The sequence below is a fragment of the Oratosquilla oratoria genome, chromosome 8, assembly GCF_046742065.1.
Source record: "Oratosquilla oratoria isolate Oo_2021 chromosome 8, ASM4674206v1, whole genome shotgun sequence".
In the NCBI taxonomy this organism is placed as follows: domain Eukaryota; kingdom Metazoa; phylum Arthropoda; class Malacostraca; order Stomatopoda; family Squillidae; genus Oratosquilla; species Oratosquilla oratoria.
The window spans coordinates 54,621,149-54,640,343 of NC_134784.1; the positions used below are offsets into that span (position 1 = coordinate 54,621,149).

At 39.6% G+C, this 19,195-nt stretch overlaps 1 protein-coding gene across 2 annotated transcripts in view; it reads right to left on the reverse strand.

Annotated features, from left to right (window-relative positions):
- Nucleotides 1–15,289, reverse strand: part of LOC143027740 (rap guanine nucleotide exchange factor 6-like) — a gene marked incomplete in the record, with an annotated part of 504,609 nt that extends 489,320 nt beyond the window's left edge. For both annotated transcript variants that reach the window (XM_076189244.1, XM_076189243.1), the window contains 1 exon segment: nt 14,986–15,289.
- Between the last annotated feature and the right edge of the window lie 3,906 nt (nt 15,290–19,195).

Genomic DNA, 19,195 nt, shown 5'->3' on the forward strand with positions numbered 1-19,195 from the left:
CAGACGGCTGTGTTGGGATCATTTCAACAGACCCCCCTTCGCTAGAGCGACGTCATCTACAGATTATCATCATTATTATTATTATCATTATTGTTATTATTATTATTATCATTAGCCTTGTTGATATTAAATTTTGTCGATAGAAATAGCGGATTATTATTATTATTATCATTATTGTTTTTGTCTAGAGATATAGTATCTCATTCACAATTCTAGATTTTAGAATGGGCCTATTTTCAAAATCATTATCACACACACGTTTACACACACACACACACACACCAACACGTCACAGCACTCCTCATAGATCGAGGAATATATGAGCTCTAAGCTCTCATCCGGTAGGGTAATAGCTATCGATCATGAGGCAAACACGTGACCCAAGACCAGTGATTCACACATAGATGCACACACACACACACGTACACAATGACCTTAAAAAGTATTCACTAAATGTGCAAGCGCAATTTATACAGACCATATTGTTACGCCGGTAAGTACTCAAAGAATTGAAATTTGTCCTAAAATGTAAAAAAAATGTAAAGCTATTAGTAATGCTAATAGTTTTACTCATATGATACGCAGCACAGATTCTGGCCAATGTTTCAGATACTATCGTTCGTGTTTTAGTTCGTTTCGTCTGTTGCTATGACACTGTAGGAATGAATGAACGATCAGAATAGAAACTCCAATCAAAGCTTATGACATCAAACACAGGGGGTACCCGTGAGCATTACTCTTGTTGTTAGAAAAACATTATTATTTATAAAAATACTTCGTTCTTTTTGTTTTTGATTTTTTCTCCATTTACAGAAATACTTCGTTGAGTTTCACATGACTTTGCTCACACAATTAGCCCCAGCACACATTTCAAGATTCTCGTCAAATGTTGTGAATTCGAAAATCTGGAAGACGACTTCGCTTACAATATTCTAGACTTCCCTAAGTCTACAATGTGTCTAATATAGCCTAAACTTCTTCCCTTAGTTCGTCGTTCAGTTTCCCAATACATGACTCAAAGGTGATTTGACATTTGGAGATTCGAAAAATAATAAAAGATTCTAACCGAAGTCGTTTCTACTCAAAAGAACTCATTTGAGTCCATTTGTACGTAGGACCCAATTGCACACAATCTCTCAAACCTGATACACTTCGGCCCTGTTCACACTAACAGTTTAAACCGCGGCGGTTCATTTACAATCTAAGTCAATGGAGGTGTTCACACACAACCGCGCAGTCTTTCATTGACTACCCGGTACCGCAGCAGTTTCCGCGCGGTTCAAACCGCTAGTGTGAACAGTGCCTTGAATGATTCCATTCCGGCTAAAGCGGCCAATACACGATCAATTATATTGCGCAATTTCATTGCCAATACTCTGAATTGACAATTAAATTGACCGTGTATGGGCGATATATCACCCATACACAGTCAATTTAATTGTCAATTCAGAGTATTGACAATGAAATTGCGCAATATAATTGATCGTGTATGGGCCGCTTAACACCTGGCAATTCTATTCCGTTTAACCTTGCCCATTCCCCCTCTCAGGTGGCTATGACGGTGTCCCTTACAGAGGACTTCGTAGCGTGGAATTTCATGAACCATGCCCTTGGTCCAACTCGCTGGAGGCAAATTTCGAAAAGCCTTCACCTCGACCTCCGCCGCATGCAGCGACGCTCTAAAACGCTCGGTCGGCGAGCATCAATAAATAAGTGATCAACCTTACTCTATACAATGTACAGTCACGGGCAAAAGTTTTGACCAACCTAGAATATTTCGTGGCCCAAAATTCAAATTCTTCATCTGACACATTTTTTCCCCACTTATTCAAGAAAATAATCTAACTGTAAGCTACACAGTACATAGAAAAATACATCACGGACTCGACAAAAAGGTTATATATATATATATATATATATATATATATATATATATATATATACATATATATATATATATATATACATATATATATATATACCAAAGGCTTTCCCCCAATACATGAGAAATAGAAATAGAAATATATATATATATATATATAAACCACTCCCACTCATTCGATCCCCTACCTACTGCGTTCCCCTCTACCCTCTTCCCTCCCTCTTATCTTGGCACCTCCTGGATGACGGGTCATCCCTACATCTTGTCCACTGCCCTGAGTCAAAAGCAGTGTCGGAGGACACAGCACATCCACAGCAAGGCCGCTTCATTATATATATATATATATATATATATATATATATATATATATATATATATATATATATAAAATAATACTGACCTTGTGGAAAATATAGTATGGTTCAAAACTTTTGCTCGTGATTGTATTACTAATGGAAGATACATTACCGTCAAATCTGAATACAGCATACATTGTGTAAGTTCGAAAGGCTTCCCTCATCGGATACCACATTACCAAGAGCACGAACACATCAACGCTCCGTTGCCTCGATGTCGTTATTTTATAATTTCATTCTGGCTGGCAACATACGATTTTAATAATGAAAAAATAATGAATAGAGAAGACTGCAAGAGACCATAAGGCCTACACGATGCAGTTCCATGTTCTTTACCACCTGCCATACCTGTCTATAAAGCTTGTAGGTGATACTAGACTAGAAAGGAACTGAAGGAATAGTATATAAAAATAAACAAATAAATAAATAAAATATTTGAGAGCTGAATCACCCTCGTAAAGTATAACTACTCCCGGTGCTTCCAAAACTACACGTGACTTAAAAAAATAATAATAATAACAATAACACTTGACTAAAGTCTGTTCTTTTAACCCGCCGGAAAACGGAATTTACTAAATACAGATTACTTAGATAACAAACACCATATTAGAAGCTGAAGGTACCAATAAAATAATAATTGATAAAAAAAAATAAAAGTAAATAAATAAATAAAACAAATAAATTGATAACTAAATGAGATTTGAGACTTTCAGGAAACAAGTCAAGAAAGTTTCTACCAAAGTTTAAGTAAACAAAGTAGAACCTGATGCGGAGCCGGTTGGCACCCAACCGTTGGGAAACAGTGCCACGCTACAAACAGTGCCACGGTGCCAAATTACTGCAAACAACTTACATTACATCCAGGCAGCTCCTGGGCGACATTGGCGTCACAGGTCGTTGGCACCAAAGCTACGCAAGCCATATGACGTTATAAATCGTGTGACGTGACGTCATATACCCCGATACGTGACGTCACATTCCTGATATGTGACGTCATATACACAATACGTGACGTCACACATCCTGATACATGACGTCACACACCCGATACGTGACGTCACACCTACTGATACGTGACGTCACACCCGAAACGTGACGTCACACCCCTGATACATGTCACACAATGATACGGGATGTCACCCATCCTGATATGACGTCACACATTTCACATGACATGACATCACCTCACACGTCGAGACGCGCCGTCACACACGTGATATGGGCGATGGAACTTCAATCTTCAGAAAGTAGTTCCCGGCCGGTTGGGGTCGTCGAATGGTGAGATGTTCTCAATAGTTGGAGTAAGTCGTTACCAACGTGGAGGACATACTGACAGCTCCTTAAGCTTGGAAAACGACATAAATGGCTAAATATTATATATATACATATATATATATATATATATATATATATATATACATATATATATATATATATATTATTTGTGTAAAACGAAATCATATCGATAGGTGGTAACACCATCTGATTCAAGTGGTTGAACATCTCCATCTCATTGTTCCACCTGACAGCTGGTGTATGACACAGATGGCCATTCAACGGTGTCGTGGTCTTGAGCGGGCATTAATGCATGTATAGTACGGAAAGTAACGAGGTGACAAAGCTACAAGTAGGAAAGATAGTTTGAATAACTTCACCGTTCCAGCTGTTATTCTTCCTCTTACCCTTCTCTCTCTCTCTCTCTCCTTCTCTCTGAAATTCATCGCCTCAACTTTCAAGAATCCCTCTGAAGCAATCACCTTTGTGGGGAGCCTTCTGTTTGGAACAGACTTTGTATTCCTTAGAGGGAGCGGAGGAAGAGAACGAGGAGGAGGAGGAAGAGGAGAATTGCGGGAAGAGAGGGAAGGAAAAGAAGGATCTGGAGAAAAAGTAGAGGAGTAGCGAGTAACAGGAGAAAGAAGAGGACCATCAAAAGGAAGAGGAAGAAGAAGAAGAACTGGAGGTGGAGAATGAGGGGGAGGAGGAGGAGGAGGAGGAGGAGGAGGAGAGAAACGACAGAGTTAATGACCCACGAGACACAAATGATTGCCTCAGATTGCTCCAAGGATCTCGAAGGGAAATCTTACATTGTCCCCTACACTGCAGTGGAGGGACTCTCATTAATTTTGAGCTTTCTATGAGCACCAACGTCACCTCCGCTGCTGGTCTCGCCTTCGCTTAGCTGTGGGTTCGAATCCCGCACTTCTCTCCGATTCCCTGCAGTTTCTGTTACCTGGCCCATCAGTCCCCCAAGCGCGTGGGGGAAAAGGTACCTGCTTCGGTCTCAGCTACTCAGCGCCTCCTGGTGTAGGCTCCTCACCTTCAACATGTGTTGTCTGGGACGGGCTTGCCTTCATATTAGCAATGTCTTCTCCTGAGCGAAGACAGAATGTGACCTGTGTTTTCGTAATGTTTTTTTTTTTTCTATTTTATGTCTAAGAGAAATAATTTCTGAAAGGAGAGAAAGGGCCCAAGGTTGCCTATTATAGAGAACTAAACCATTAAACAATAACTTTAATACCCTGTTCACATTAGCGGTTTGAACAGCGGCGGTTCATTTAAAATATAAACCAATGGAAGCGTCCAAACCGCTAGTGTGAACAGGGCCTACCTGTTAATTAACGGTAATGAAACCTATGCATGACCTTACTTTCCTCGTCAGATATCAGGTCACCACGACGCCATTTTATTCAGTCAAGGTCAGACCCAAGTGGTCAAGGAACACGGTGGTGGTGGATGGGAGGGGGAGGGGGGAGTCTCTCATGCACTCCTCTCTACAGATGTTATCACACTGAGCTACTTTTCCTTCGACTGTTGGAGCAAACTTGCAGCCCGCAGCTTCTGGGAAGTAATCTGATATGCTGAAGATAAATACATTTCCTCCAGCATATCAAACGACATGCTATGTAAACTGCTGAGAAAACAAAATAATTTGTTCTAGTGATTCTACGGCAGAAAAAGTTCTGGAGGTGGGGGGGTACTGCTGATTAATTGGTGATTGGAGGAAAAAATGGCCCAGTGTGATAACTTCTTTAGTGAGGTGACGCAAGGTTACTTATACAAAAAAATAAATTAATTAATAAAAAAAATAATAATAAATAAATAAATAAATAAATAATAATAATTATATATATAATGCTCAGTTTATGACGTTTAATGTATACCTAAAAGGCTGACCAGTCATTCACTGGGAATATGATTTATATTTTTTACATTTAGGGCGGTCAAAAGAAATATAGGGCAGGTTAAAAATTAATATAAAATGGGAATTCCCATTTGACCCGACAATGAAAGAAAACAACGTTGTATCCGAAACCAGACAATTTTAATCTGCTGACGTACCAGGGCCCACAGAATGGGGTCTCGACCGAAAATTAGCCTCATCAAGGTGGAGTCAACACCCATATAGTTTCTGTCGCTGCATTAGCTATTTATAAACGAAAAGATTTTTCCCCCCTTATGAGGGGGTGGCCAGCCAAGACATGCAGCCATCCCACACCCATCTATCACCAATTAAAAAAAAATGAAAACAAATAGATAAATAAATGAAAATAAAATAAAGCCATCCTTGTCACCCACGCAATGTTTGAGTCAGAGGCAATGTTATAGAAAAAATTAACAAATAATTAACAAATAAATCAATAAATAATGGAACTCGAAACACACGTGCAGCATGCATGTGTAACCTGTGAAATAAATAACACATAAAAGAATAACACAAGGTCCATTGAATAAATATACAAAAATAAATACAGAAAGAAATCCCCACAGCCTGAACATTGAATATTTACTATATTAAACCAGAATTGTCAAACTGGTCTTCCCAAAATTAAATTCAAGATAACAGGAAACAAATCGGCAACGAGAAATATCAAATTAAATGAGCGTGTGCGTGCGTCCACACGGTTAGCTTATGATACCCAGGAAATAATTTATTTATGAATTTATCCATTTATTTATCTATCACTGAACGGGCTTAAGTTTCGTGTGTGTGTGTGTGATTCACCATGGTCTACTCTTGGATCACGTGTTGGACTCGTGGTCGAGTTATTTTCCTCCCTGAAGAGAGCTCAGAGCTCATATATGACCGATCTATGGGTAATGCTGTGACCTTACACGCACACACACACCCAACTCCCCGCCCACGAGAGTTGGAGTAACGACCCGCAGCACAGCGATACTGAAATTATTTCAGCCCTGGGCGGGATTCGAACCCAGACCGCCGTAGTGGCAGCCGGGAACTCTACCAACTGCGCCACAAGTCGTGTATGAGTGTGTGTGTGTGTATCTGCTAGCTACCCCAGGTATACACAAAGAACCGCCCACCCCCACCCCCAGATATAATAATAAATCTAACTATGACGAAATACATCCGTTTTGCAACAAAGAAAGTTCACAAGAAAAGACGAGACAAACCATTGCTGGGAGCCATGAGTGTGTCCCCTCCAGGCACACACACACACACACACACACGACTCGTGGCGCAGGGGTAGAGTTCCCGGCTGCCACTACGGAGGTCTGGGTTAGAATCCCGCCCAGGGCTGAAATCATTTCAGTATCGCTGTGCTGCGGGTCGTTACTCCAACTCTCGTGGGCGGGGAGTTGGGTGTGTGTGTGTGTGCGTGTAAGGTCACAGCATTACCCATAGATCGGTCATATATGAGCTCTGAGCTCTCTTCCAGTAGGGAAATAGCTGTCGACCACGAGTCCAACACGTGATCCAAGACCATGGTGACCTTCAGGTTCATTTCATTCAAAGGACCAAGTTTCAGCCAACCGGGGTAACGACCGACCAAGGTCCCTTTCAGGCAGGATCTCACGCCCTCAGCTGAACAAAATCGCCTGGTCTGAGGCAAGACAAGACGCCACGCGGGACGTCACCGTATTGGAGGGCTTCAACCTGTTTGTGCGAGCGACAGAAGCGCTTAACGTGATATATAACAACGCCCCCACTGTCCGGAGACCCCACCGTCGAAACCGCCAAACGCGACAACTCTATTCCCCGCAATCACACTCCCTAACCTAACTTCCCCTTAGGGCCATAAGCCCCCCTGATGGGACTGGAACCTCCACCCATCCCTCCCCTGACAGCCAATCCACCCGAACCCAGCACCTCCTCCTCCTGCTACTACTACTTGTACTATTCTCCCCCGCTGGCTCACGCCCTTAGTCAATGAGACAGCATCCCAGTAGGGCAGCGACCCTCTCCCACACAGACTCACTAAACTTCCCGGGGCCCTCACCGACATCCGCTCCACGCCCGCGGCGATTCCCAACCCACTCCCAACCACCCCACCCTACACCACCCAACCCTCACTCTTCCTCCTGCCCTGAATCTCCACCCACTCGCCCAGCTGGGGATGCACCGCCGTACTGAGCGCGTGCACGGCGCGTCACTCGTTTAAAAACGGACATCACACGGAGTGCCAAGATGTTGTAAACGTGGACGGGGGTGATGTGATTCAGAATATTAGCTTTAGAATCCTGTCCTACGAATACTAGGCATAAGAATACATTCCATTTCTACTGTGAATTTTACAGTCCAACACACACACACATAAAACGTTCGGAGAGATCAGAACCAATGGGTCTACCAACATTGAAAGAGAGATGACTTGATCGCAGTGTTCAGGTCATTAAAGGGAGCAGATACAACCGACAGAGAAGATCTCTTGGTTCGGGACGGGAGGGCGTCAAGAGGTCATGGGAACAAAGTGAAGAAAAACAAATATCTGAAGGAAGCGCAAATGTTTTATCGAAGAAATTAAGTTGAACTAAGAATCGCGTCGCTTTTTAACCACTATTAACTCGGTTAGTTACACACACACACACACACACACACACATACGGTATAGGTAAGGAGTCGACGCCAGGGGGCGTTTAGCTGCGACCGAAGCCATCACCTTTACCCTATGCACTTTAACTGTTGAAGCAGGTAACAGTCACTGTTGGGTATCGAAGAGAAGTGTGGGATTCGAACCCACAAAGCGAATGTGTGACATACATACATACATACGCACACACACATATACATATATATATATATATATATATATATATATATATATATATATATATATATGTATATAAGACAAATGTGAGAAAAATGGGTGGGGAGGGGCAAACGAAGGTGTGTTGGGAATAGAGTTTATTGCCATAACGTTGCGACTAACTTGGTCTTCTTCAGAGGACTTGTTGCATTACAATTAGATCACAAGTCTTATACTCGTAGCGAGAGGGAACCCGGCCAGCTATGAGTGGATGTGTCAGGTTTTCCCTTTGGCTACCGATTTAATTATCAAGACACTTGCTGTTTTTGAAAGGCATTTAAATCCGTCTCTGTCATTGTTATTTTCCCTGGTGGCGATATGTGCAGCTTTCACAGTTTTTATCATCTTATCAAGTCCCTCGAGTAGGATTTCCACGCGGCTCCAGTCAGGCTTTTTAAGTATTTTTACTATCTTATTGGAAGACACTTTTCTCTATTTACTCCTCCTTTCAACAAATAATTATCAATAACTCTGGTGTTCGTTTGCCCTTCCCCACCCATTTCTCTCTCATATATATATATATATATATATATATATATAGTGTGTGTATATATATGTATACATATATCATACATACACGTGTGTATGTGTGTGTGTGTGTGTGTGTAAAATTACCCCAGGTAAAGACATTCAACTATTTCTGTGCACTACATTCTCACGGTCAAATACGTGAATTCTCAGGACAAACACCAAGACAACAAATACTTTCGTGTATTATACACACACACAGATCCCCGGATGCAAAGCTGAGAGATGACAGGCCATAGTTCACGGTCAAGGCCGCGAGGGACCTCAACACTGGTTGCAACAGAATAAGAATGAATCATCGAAATCCGCCACATCGCGAGACAATGGGGCATTTGCATGAAGAAACAACTCCCCCGATCCCCCAATCGTCCGTGTGGCTACCCCCCCCCCCGAGTCCTCAATGGGGAGAAGTCCGGACATTTCACCCCGTAGGTGCGGTATTGTCCCTAAGTATAGATGCGATGGTTATTGCTGACAAAATATCTAAACTCCCGTGGTGACATTTGCCCTATGCAAAGCTAAAAAACGCACATAGATTATGCACATGCACCATTAGCAACATATATATATATATATATATATATATATATATATATATATATATATATATATATATACACACACACACACACACACACAGGTTAAGACATTCTGACAGGTTGACGTAAGTAGGAGAAGGAAACTCGACTAAGACTCCTGTATTTCCTATTCCCACTTACATCATATATACTGTATATATATACATAATAAAATGAAAATAACAGCACAACAACTAATAAGAAGAGAAAAGGGGGCTACTGCAGCACCTCCCGTACCGCACAAGAGAAACGATATCATGGTGGGCTATCACGTTTCCGGAAGCCGAGACGCGAAGCCCTACACTCGGCGGCAGCCAAGCAGGGCTAGCTGGCCAGCCTCCATGACCGCTTCATGACGGAATGCAAAATATAGAAATAAATAAATAAAGATAAAAATTAAAATTAAATAAAAATGAACCAATAAACAAAATACATATATATATTGAATCTAATAAAACAATAAAATCAATAAAATGAAATATATAAATCAAATAAACGAAATGATAAAAAGTAAATTAATAAAACGCACATTCCTTCAATTCGGCGACGCTCTATGTGTGTGCTTCGTTATGCCAATACGTTCATTAATTAACCGGGGCGGCGTCACCGGATTGAGTGTGTTAAGATTAATCTCGACAAATACCTTCATTACTGTGACACCCTCTACCCGTGTAGGTTTCTCTCTATACATTTCCATTTTATTTTATTTCATTTGTTTATTATTATTATTTTCCTCGATCCCTTGCCTGAGTTGACCCCATGTCACCTTCTCATAATGCAAAAAATAATATTACATATACCAACCGCTTTTTCCCCTTTACAGGGGAGATAGCCAAAAACAAAATAATAAAATCCACTCCCACCCATTCCATCCCCACATACTCCACTCCCACTCACTCCTCCTCCCTCCCTCTTATCTTGGCTCCTCCTGGATAACGGGTCACCCCTGCACCTCGTCCAGTGCCATGGGTCAGAAGCAATGTAGCAAGAAACAGCACATCTAAAACAAGGCCGTTTCATTTAATAATAACAACAATAATAAAAGTAATAATAACAACATTGTTAATAACTGTTTCTTGCCTTCCCGTAGATCTCTGCGAAGAACTTTGAATTGCCGTCCGTGGTGTGTGTGAATATTGTCTGTTTGTAGCGGCAGGACAAGAAGAGCAGTAGCCGGTTGTCAGCCCTCCTTGTATGAATAGACTTCATTCATAAGAACATAAGGATGGAGGGGAGACTGCACGAGACCATAGGGCAGGGGTTCCCAACTTTTCAGAAGTCCCCGGCACCCTTATCAGAAAAATCTAAATTCTAGTTTGTCAGTATTTTGTTGATTCAACATCAGTGTAACAAAATTTTGTTCCTGGATAATATGAAAATACTCATCCTGACACTGATGCTGCTTTGATGAACAAAAATGGCTGACAGAGGGAGTCGGTAATACGAAAATTATTTTTGCCCTCAATTTTGGCGGCACCCTTAGCTGATCTCACGTCACTCTTTGGTGCCGCGGCACACCGGTTTGGAACCACTGCCATAAGGCCTACACTAGGCAGTTCCATGACCCTTACCACCTGTCATCCTTATCCACAGAGTTGTCTAATTTCTCTTAAAGCAACCACTATTCCTTTTGTCAACCATTCTGTATACAAAATGCTGCATCAGTTACATGATTACTATTCTTCACTCAACTATCAATGTTTTTAGTGTTGCGACCCAACTTTGATAATAGAAATAATGAGAGCTAGATTATATTCTTCCCGTCCATCACTTTTTATTTTTATACACATTTGATCGTGGATGTGTGGATTTGTATATCCTTGTCGCCTGTGTGTGTGTGTGTGTGTGTGCTCAGTTGGTAGAGTTCCCGGCTGACACTACGGAGGTCTGGGTTCGAATTCCGCCCACGACTGAAATAATTTCAGTATCGCTACGCTGCGGGTTGTTACTCCAACTCGTGGGGGTGGGGGTGTGCATTACCCATAGATCGGTCATACACGAGATCTGAGCTCTCTTCCGGGAGGGAAATAGCTGTCGACCACGAGTCCAATACGTGATCCAAGACCATGGTGAATCCACATACATGAGTACATTTCCCGAAATTGACTTCCTTGCAAAGAGGACACCTTAACTTACACTCTCTGGAAATACGCAGAGTGCGGGGTGATCTAATTGAGGTGTTCAAGTGGATCAAAGGCTTTAACAAGGATGATGCAAACAAGGTCATCATATTAAAACAACAGGGCAGGACTCGCAGTAATGGATTTAAACTAGACAAATTTAGATTTAAGAAGGAAATAGGCAAGAATTGGCTTACTAATAGGGTGGTCAACGAACAGAATAGACTTAGTAACCATGTAGTGAGCGCTGAAACTATCAGTTGTTTTAAGAAACGGTTAGACAACTTTATGGATGGGGATGACAAGTGGTGATGGATATGAAGCTTCCTTACCTTACCTTACCGTCGTGCCATATCCTCTTGGACTTCGGCAACCATGGAGCGCCACCGTTCACGGTCCCTAGTTACTTGTAACATCTGTGCTGGTTTGAGTCGTTTTCCCGTCGCCCTCATCAGCCCGTCCATATACTTCTCCCTCTGCTTTCCTCTTGCTCTCCTTCCCTCCACCATTCCCGTCATCACCACCTCCTCCAACCCTTCCTTCCTCATTATATACCCTAAGAATCGCAACTGTGTTTTCCTTATTGTTGTCATCAATTCCCTATCTGTCTCCATTTCTCTCAATACTTCTTCATTTGTTTTCTTCGCTGTCCTAGTGTAGGCCTTATAGTCTCCTTCATTCTTATGATTTCAGGCGGTCAGACCGTGAGAGAGCCGACCAATCAGGTGACTAAAACCACAACACACATTTATTAATAGAAAACGGGGAACCCATCACCTGGAGAGGGAACAACCCACAACCCATCAATCCCATAGCGACCTCGGCAATCACCACAGCAAACACACAATTACATAGAGTACTTCTACACACACACACTTGGGTTGCTGATGTTGTGGTTAGAATCGAGGCCTGCCAAATGGTACTAATGGGTTCACGTTCCGCTCAGGGCGTGAAAGCTTCCGCTAATACTGCAAGCCGTTAATACTCCCCTTGATTATAAAATAGGTGTGGTGTGTGTATAAGGTCACAGTATCATCCACAGACCGGACTACATGCACTGTATTTTCTCAACCGACGGGGAATAGCTTTCATTAAGAATTCAGCCTGTCTGTGACTCACCACATTTTTAGATCATGTGTTACACTCACGATAAAAGACTATTACCCTCATGGATGATAGCTCAAAGCTCACACACACACACATATATATATATATATATATATATATATATATATATATATATATATATTACATAAGTGTGTATTTACTTAACTGTAGTACACAGGAAAGGAGCTACGCTCGTGGAGTCATGTCATTCCTCTAAATAAGTGTGTGTGTGTGTGTGTGTGAATATGAAACGCAGGAGTCTTAGTCCGAGTTAATTCCTGGCCAATTTCGCAGACAAACTATTTTATTGGAATATGAAAAATAGGAATAAATTCTGGCTAAGACTACTTTAAATCTTATTCACACTCACGCCAACCTGTCAGAATGCTTCAACACACAAACTCTTGGCGCAGTTTGTAGAGTTCCCGGTCTCCACTACGGAGGTCCGGGTTCGAATCCCGCCCAGGGCTGAAATCATTTCAGTATCGCTGCGGGTTGTTACTCCAATTTTCGTGGGCGGGGAGTTGGGTGTGTGTGTGCGTATAAGGCCACAGCATTACCTATAGATCGGTTATATACGAGCTCTGAGCTCTTTCCGGGAGGGAAATGGTTGTCGATCACGAGTCCAACACGTGATCCAAAGACTATGGTGAATCGCACAAATCATTTCCGACAGTCGCCCTAGGATTATCATTTGTATTATAGCGATTCACTTCAGGCCCATACATACATACATACACAGACACACACACACACACATACATACACACTCACACTTGTCACCGAGGGATCAAGGATTCTATATTAAGGTCGATAGTTAAAAAAATAAAAAATAAAAATAAAAATAAAATAAAATAAAAAAGGGTGCCACTGGGTCAAACTACATACCCAACAACACCTACACCTCCTCCAACGCCAGAGCCAAGAATCAGGTTATTTATTTATTTATTTTTTGCCAGGCTGTCGCAAGCATGACTACGTTCGTTTTATGATAAAAAAAAACGATGTACACCTCTAAATGTCCACAAAATTGTTTTACGAATAATAATTACAAAACTTTACTAATTACGATAACAATGAAAATAATATTGATTACAACTTTAGCTCTGTTAGCGAAGATAACTTTAACCAACAACAATAACACTAACAACAACAATAACACTTTGAAAAAATCTGCATTTATTACCCACAGTTTCAGTCCATGAAAGAAAAAAATGCAAAGAATCGGCCTAAATGTCAACAAAAGTCAGCGCACTACGCTAGGAGTCGCTGCACACCCGCACACTCACTTTCCCTCTCACTGCCGTTCCCTCTCTTTCTCCCTCCCCCTCTCTCTCGCTCGGTTCCATCTCGCAACTGTTGCCAGGACCGGACCGACTGGGCTGCCAGTTTGAATCCTGAAACCTTCCTACGCCCAATAGACATGACCAAATCTTCCGCATCTTATAAGAGCAATTACACCAAAGTGATAAATGTCCTTAAACGTTTGAAATATTACCGGGGTGGCATGCAACATTAATAAATACAATAACAACAAGAGTACTAATGATAATTATATTAACAATGACATAGATAATTACATTACTGATAATCATTGCAATGTCAATGAGAAAGAGGAGGAGGAGGAGGAGGCGAGAGAGAGAGAGAGAGAGAGAGAGAGAGAGAGAGAGAGAGAGAGAGAGAGAGAGAGAGAGAGAGAGAGAGCAAGGATCATTCGTTGACACTCGCCTGATTTAGTAGTTTTACAATATATTGACATCGCATGCATACTTTTGTATTCATTCCATGACAGACTCACATTTTCACTTACCAAAATGGTTTATTTCGAAATACATATTTATAACTACACACTCATTTCGTATAATGATCCTTACTGAAAGGCATAAACATTACAGTATAATAATAGTGTTAGTATGAAGAAGTAAACTGAATTAACAAGTCTACTTAAAAGGATGTTTTGTAGTGCGGGAAGTAAATATCAACTGTGATAAACCACCTTTCAACTCTACATCAACTTGTGTAACTTGGGATCCTTCTTTGCCCAACTTCTTCTTCCCGCGAGTTGGCAGTGTCACCCTAACCAACAGCAAATCGACTTGGAAGAAAGTTTTAAATATTCATGAAAATACACACACAAAGCATGCTGGGGCCGAAAACACATAAAACCTAATCCTACTGCTTTTTCGAGGATTAAAACGACTTGCCCATCGGTCACTGGGATAGCTGTCCTTGCGGAAAACTTGTTTACTAGTCTGTAAATGTGCTAGCGTATGAGAACGACACAAAGACAGTTCTTCACGTAGCGTTTGTTTTCAAACATGCTTGCTGAACAGGTTAATAAACAATTTTTAAAACCGTTGCCCTTACCTTTTGTCTCCAGGTGGAGTTCAAGATGTCTATGCGTGGACTTAAATAGTCGTCTTGTATTCACATTGGTGTTACACAAAGGAAAATTATATGATGCACAAGCACAGACCACGACACTTACGCTCTATTTTCTAACACACAACGGCACTTTCAACGATCCAGGGGTACTTTCTGGAGCTCTACGTTTTTATATGATAAACCGAAATAGCCGTGTATTCATAATAACGCATACGAAACTACTGCAAGGTAACCACTGAGAACTCAGCCGACGTGGACCCACCGTCTCACAAAGAGTGCATTACTAACCCTTGACTCTCGATTCCCAGACAACTTCTCAAAGTTGGGCCAGGGAACACGTCGCACGGAGGAACTGTCGTACGAATGTAAGCTGTTCTAACTTTTGTAGGTAAGTTTGTAAAATTAGTGGTGTAATGTGGGTGTAGATATAATTAAAAAATGGTCCAGTATTCTTGCATTATGCATTTGATGTAATATACCTCTGACAAATTAGAAAAATCGATAATTATCGGTTGACCAAGACACAGTTAGTTAATCATATAAAATGAAGCTGAGATTAAAAAACACCAATAATCATTATCACTCATAGTAATAATACCAAATCACCTGAAACACAACAATGCAAAATATCAACGGCGATTAGCTGAATCAAATTTGAATCGAAAAATGCACGCGATAATCGTACGTCAGGCAGCGCGGGACAATAGCAGGCTTGTTTTTGAATCGCCCCACAGAGAGACGAAACAGACAGACTGAGAAGCTGGGATAAGCGGTAAAGGTAACACGATCCGCTCCCTAGCCCTCAATGTGCATTCTAGTTTGTATAATCACCAGCAAGTAATGATACAGAAGATCTAAATTACCCGTACACAGACTAATATAGTTTCTATAAGCTTTTTTTTTCAAATGCTCACCTACACAAAAATAACGATTTTGTATTCATATACACTTGCTGTCAATCATATGACATGCAAGTTGCATTCTACCTCTATTCTTGCTGACTACAGCGATTTTATAAAAATTAAACAAACTCCTTTTGACTTTAAAATATCAACACAAGGCAAATACGCAAATAGCCATGTATATTACACATGGGTCGATACGCAGGTGACCGTGTTGAGAGGGTTGGCCCAAATATGAAGAACAATTATGAACACATAATTGGACAGTGGAGTATAATTTTCCTCAAAATTATAATAAACGTACATTTTCAGGTTCATTACCGCTTTCTCAACAATGCTAGTTGTAGTTACATGATTTTTCACCAAGGTTGCGTTCATTAACTCAAACTTTCGGTTTCTATTATACAAACACTTTTGTTTAATATTTTACATATTTCTTAACATTATATTCTAAGTGGAATACATTTTTTGCACAGGATACATCAGTTTGTATTTTCAAATGAAGTGTTTAAAGACTTTACATCACATGAATGTGTTTTGACAATCGAGAGTAGTATATGTTATAGAAAGAAGACAATAAATGTACATATACAATAATACAGTACTTGTCTGCAAGTAACATCGCGTCCATTCGTATTTTCAATACAAATCGATCAATTCCACTTTGGTAAGATTCTTTGTCTTTCTTCTCAAATATGATGTAACCACTTGTGATGTTGACTGCTCACTTTCTATTTGCGAGAGATTTCACTCAGTTTTGTGTATAATACAATTCAGTTTTAGCTCTTGTCTAGATTTCTTCGTTTTCACGGTTGAAAACCTTCAGTCGATATGACGTCATAACTCGCTCTCCAGTCAAATCAAGAATTTTGAAATTATGATTTTTCCTTTAACAAATAAGAAACAGGATAAGTGCATTGAATATTATTGTATTGCATTATAATGATTAAATATGTTTTGGGTGTAATGTATTAATTAATTTGTTTTTTTAACAAAATCTCATGGCTTATAATTTCTCACTTCACGTGAGCAAAAACAAAAATATTTTGAGATTGCAAATTTAAGCTCAGAATATATATATATATATATATATATATATATATATATATATATATATATGTGTGTGTGTGTGTGTGTGTGTGTGTGTGTGTGTGTGTGTGTGCGTGTGTGTGTGTGTGTTAGATACGAGATGAATTTTTACATAATCATACTATTTTAATCGGTATTGTTGTAGCTGAAGGTAAAGGGAGAGAAAATATTGAAAGACAGAAGAGAGACAGACTACACTCGTCTGGTTTCTTAATAATAAGAGGGTTTTCTCTTCATTCGCTCTATACATAGTCGGTAGAGAGGTATTTGTAGTTTTTAGAATACACAAGGATCCAAGAACATGAAGAACATTTGATCAATACAATAATGAACCCAAACGGTTCCGTTGATTTGTCGACATGGAACTGAGGCATGAAAGGAATTATCAAAATATTTCTTTTTTCCTATGGTAAGGTGTATGAAGACGTGAAACTGCAATCTGAGATAATTGATATAAAGTGTCTTTGAAAAGGGGAAGGGAATGGCTATCATTCACGCGTTAAAATACATAAATAAATATTCAGGAATTTTATCAACTATCAATTTGGGACACTGTGTATTTAATGAAAACAGATCAACCCACGGACAAAAATCAATATTTCATTATTTACCGACTTAATTAACCCAAGGCTTCTGAACAGAATTATGACCAAATGATATAGGAGAACAATGAAGTATAAATGTATGAAAAAATATACGAGACAAACTTCTTAAAGAATGACCAATTTAAATTTAGAAAACGAAGGTAAGTTGTTGACAAGATATTTACAAATAATTACATTAGAGCTTTACAGGAGAAAATATTTTTATGGACATTGTAATTCTTGATTCTGGCTAAACTCGTCTGTTGGTAACTAGAATAAAAACAACAACTATCATAATATTAACGCACACATCTCCATACACAAACATTTTTATTTGTTGAACGGAAATATATGAAATTGTGAAGATAAGATGAACGAAAATATATGAAATCGTGTGTAACGATGAACGAAAATATATGAGATTATGTATGTAGTGATGAACGAAAATATATGAAACTGATCGTACAACGATGGACGAAAATATATAAAACTTTGTACATGTTGATGAACGAAATACATGAAACTGTGTGTGTTACGGTGAACGAAAATATACGAAACTGTGTACATAACAATAAATGCATTAATGGATTTATTTGTTTGCAAATGCCTTTGTTAATGAATGCTAATCCTTGTGGAAAAAACGAATTATTTTAAAAACAGAAATAGTTTCATGTGTTAATGTGTATGTATAGCCTTATGATAATAATTTCATATGATTATTTGTACACGCGTGCTCACGTATACACACATTCACATACACTCGCACATACATAAACACACATATACGTACACACATATATACATATACTCACACATACACATATACATGCACACGCACATATACATGCATACACGCACATACATATTGTACACACACACATAACCCAAACACACATGCACACATACATACACACACTTGATTATTTATATACATGCATGCATACATACATACAGATAGACAGACAAACAGACAGACTGACATGCACATACATGCGCGTTGTTTACACCTAGATAAATGACCATATATTAAATCTAACGACAGACGATTTTATGTATGTATATACACATGTATATGTACATGCATGTGTATATGCATATGTATATACAGTGCATATGCATATATATATATATATATATCTTTTTGTATATATGTTTTGGCTTACGACAAACGACGTGTCTAGGTATGAAGCTACCCCAGTCCTAATAAAGGTATTTAAATGGGTCAAGGGCTTTAACATTGGTGATACAAGCAAGGTCATCATATTAAGACAAGGTAGGACTTGTGTTAGTGAGTTTAAGTTGGACAAATTTAGGTTTAAGAAGGAAATTGGCAAGAACTGGTTTACCAACAGAGTGGTTAACAAATGGAATAGATTTAGTAACCATGTACTGAGCGCTGAAACAATGGGTTGTTTTAAGAGATTATTAGTTAACTTTATGGATGGAGATAGTAGGTGGTGAGGGACATGGAAGTACCTAATATAGTCCTTACAGTCACTTGCAGTCTCTTCCATTTTTATATGCTTATGTTCAACCTATTTTACAGCCTTTATATATTTTATTCAGGTTATATTTTATTAAATTAAAAAAATGTAGGAATAATCAAAACTGATAAAT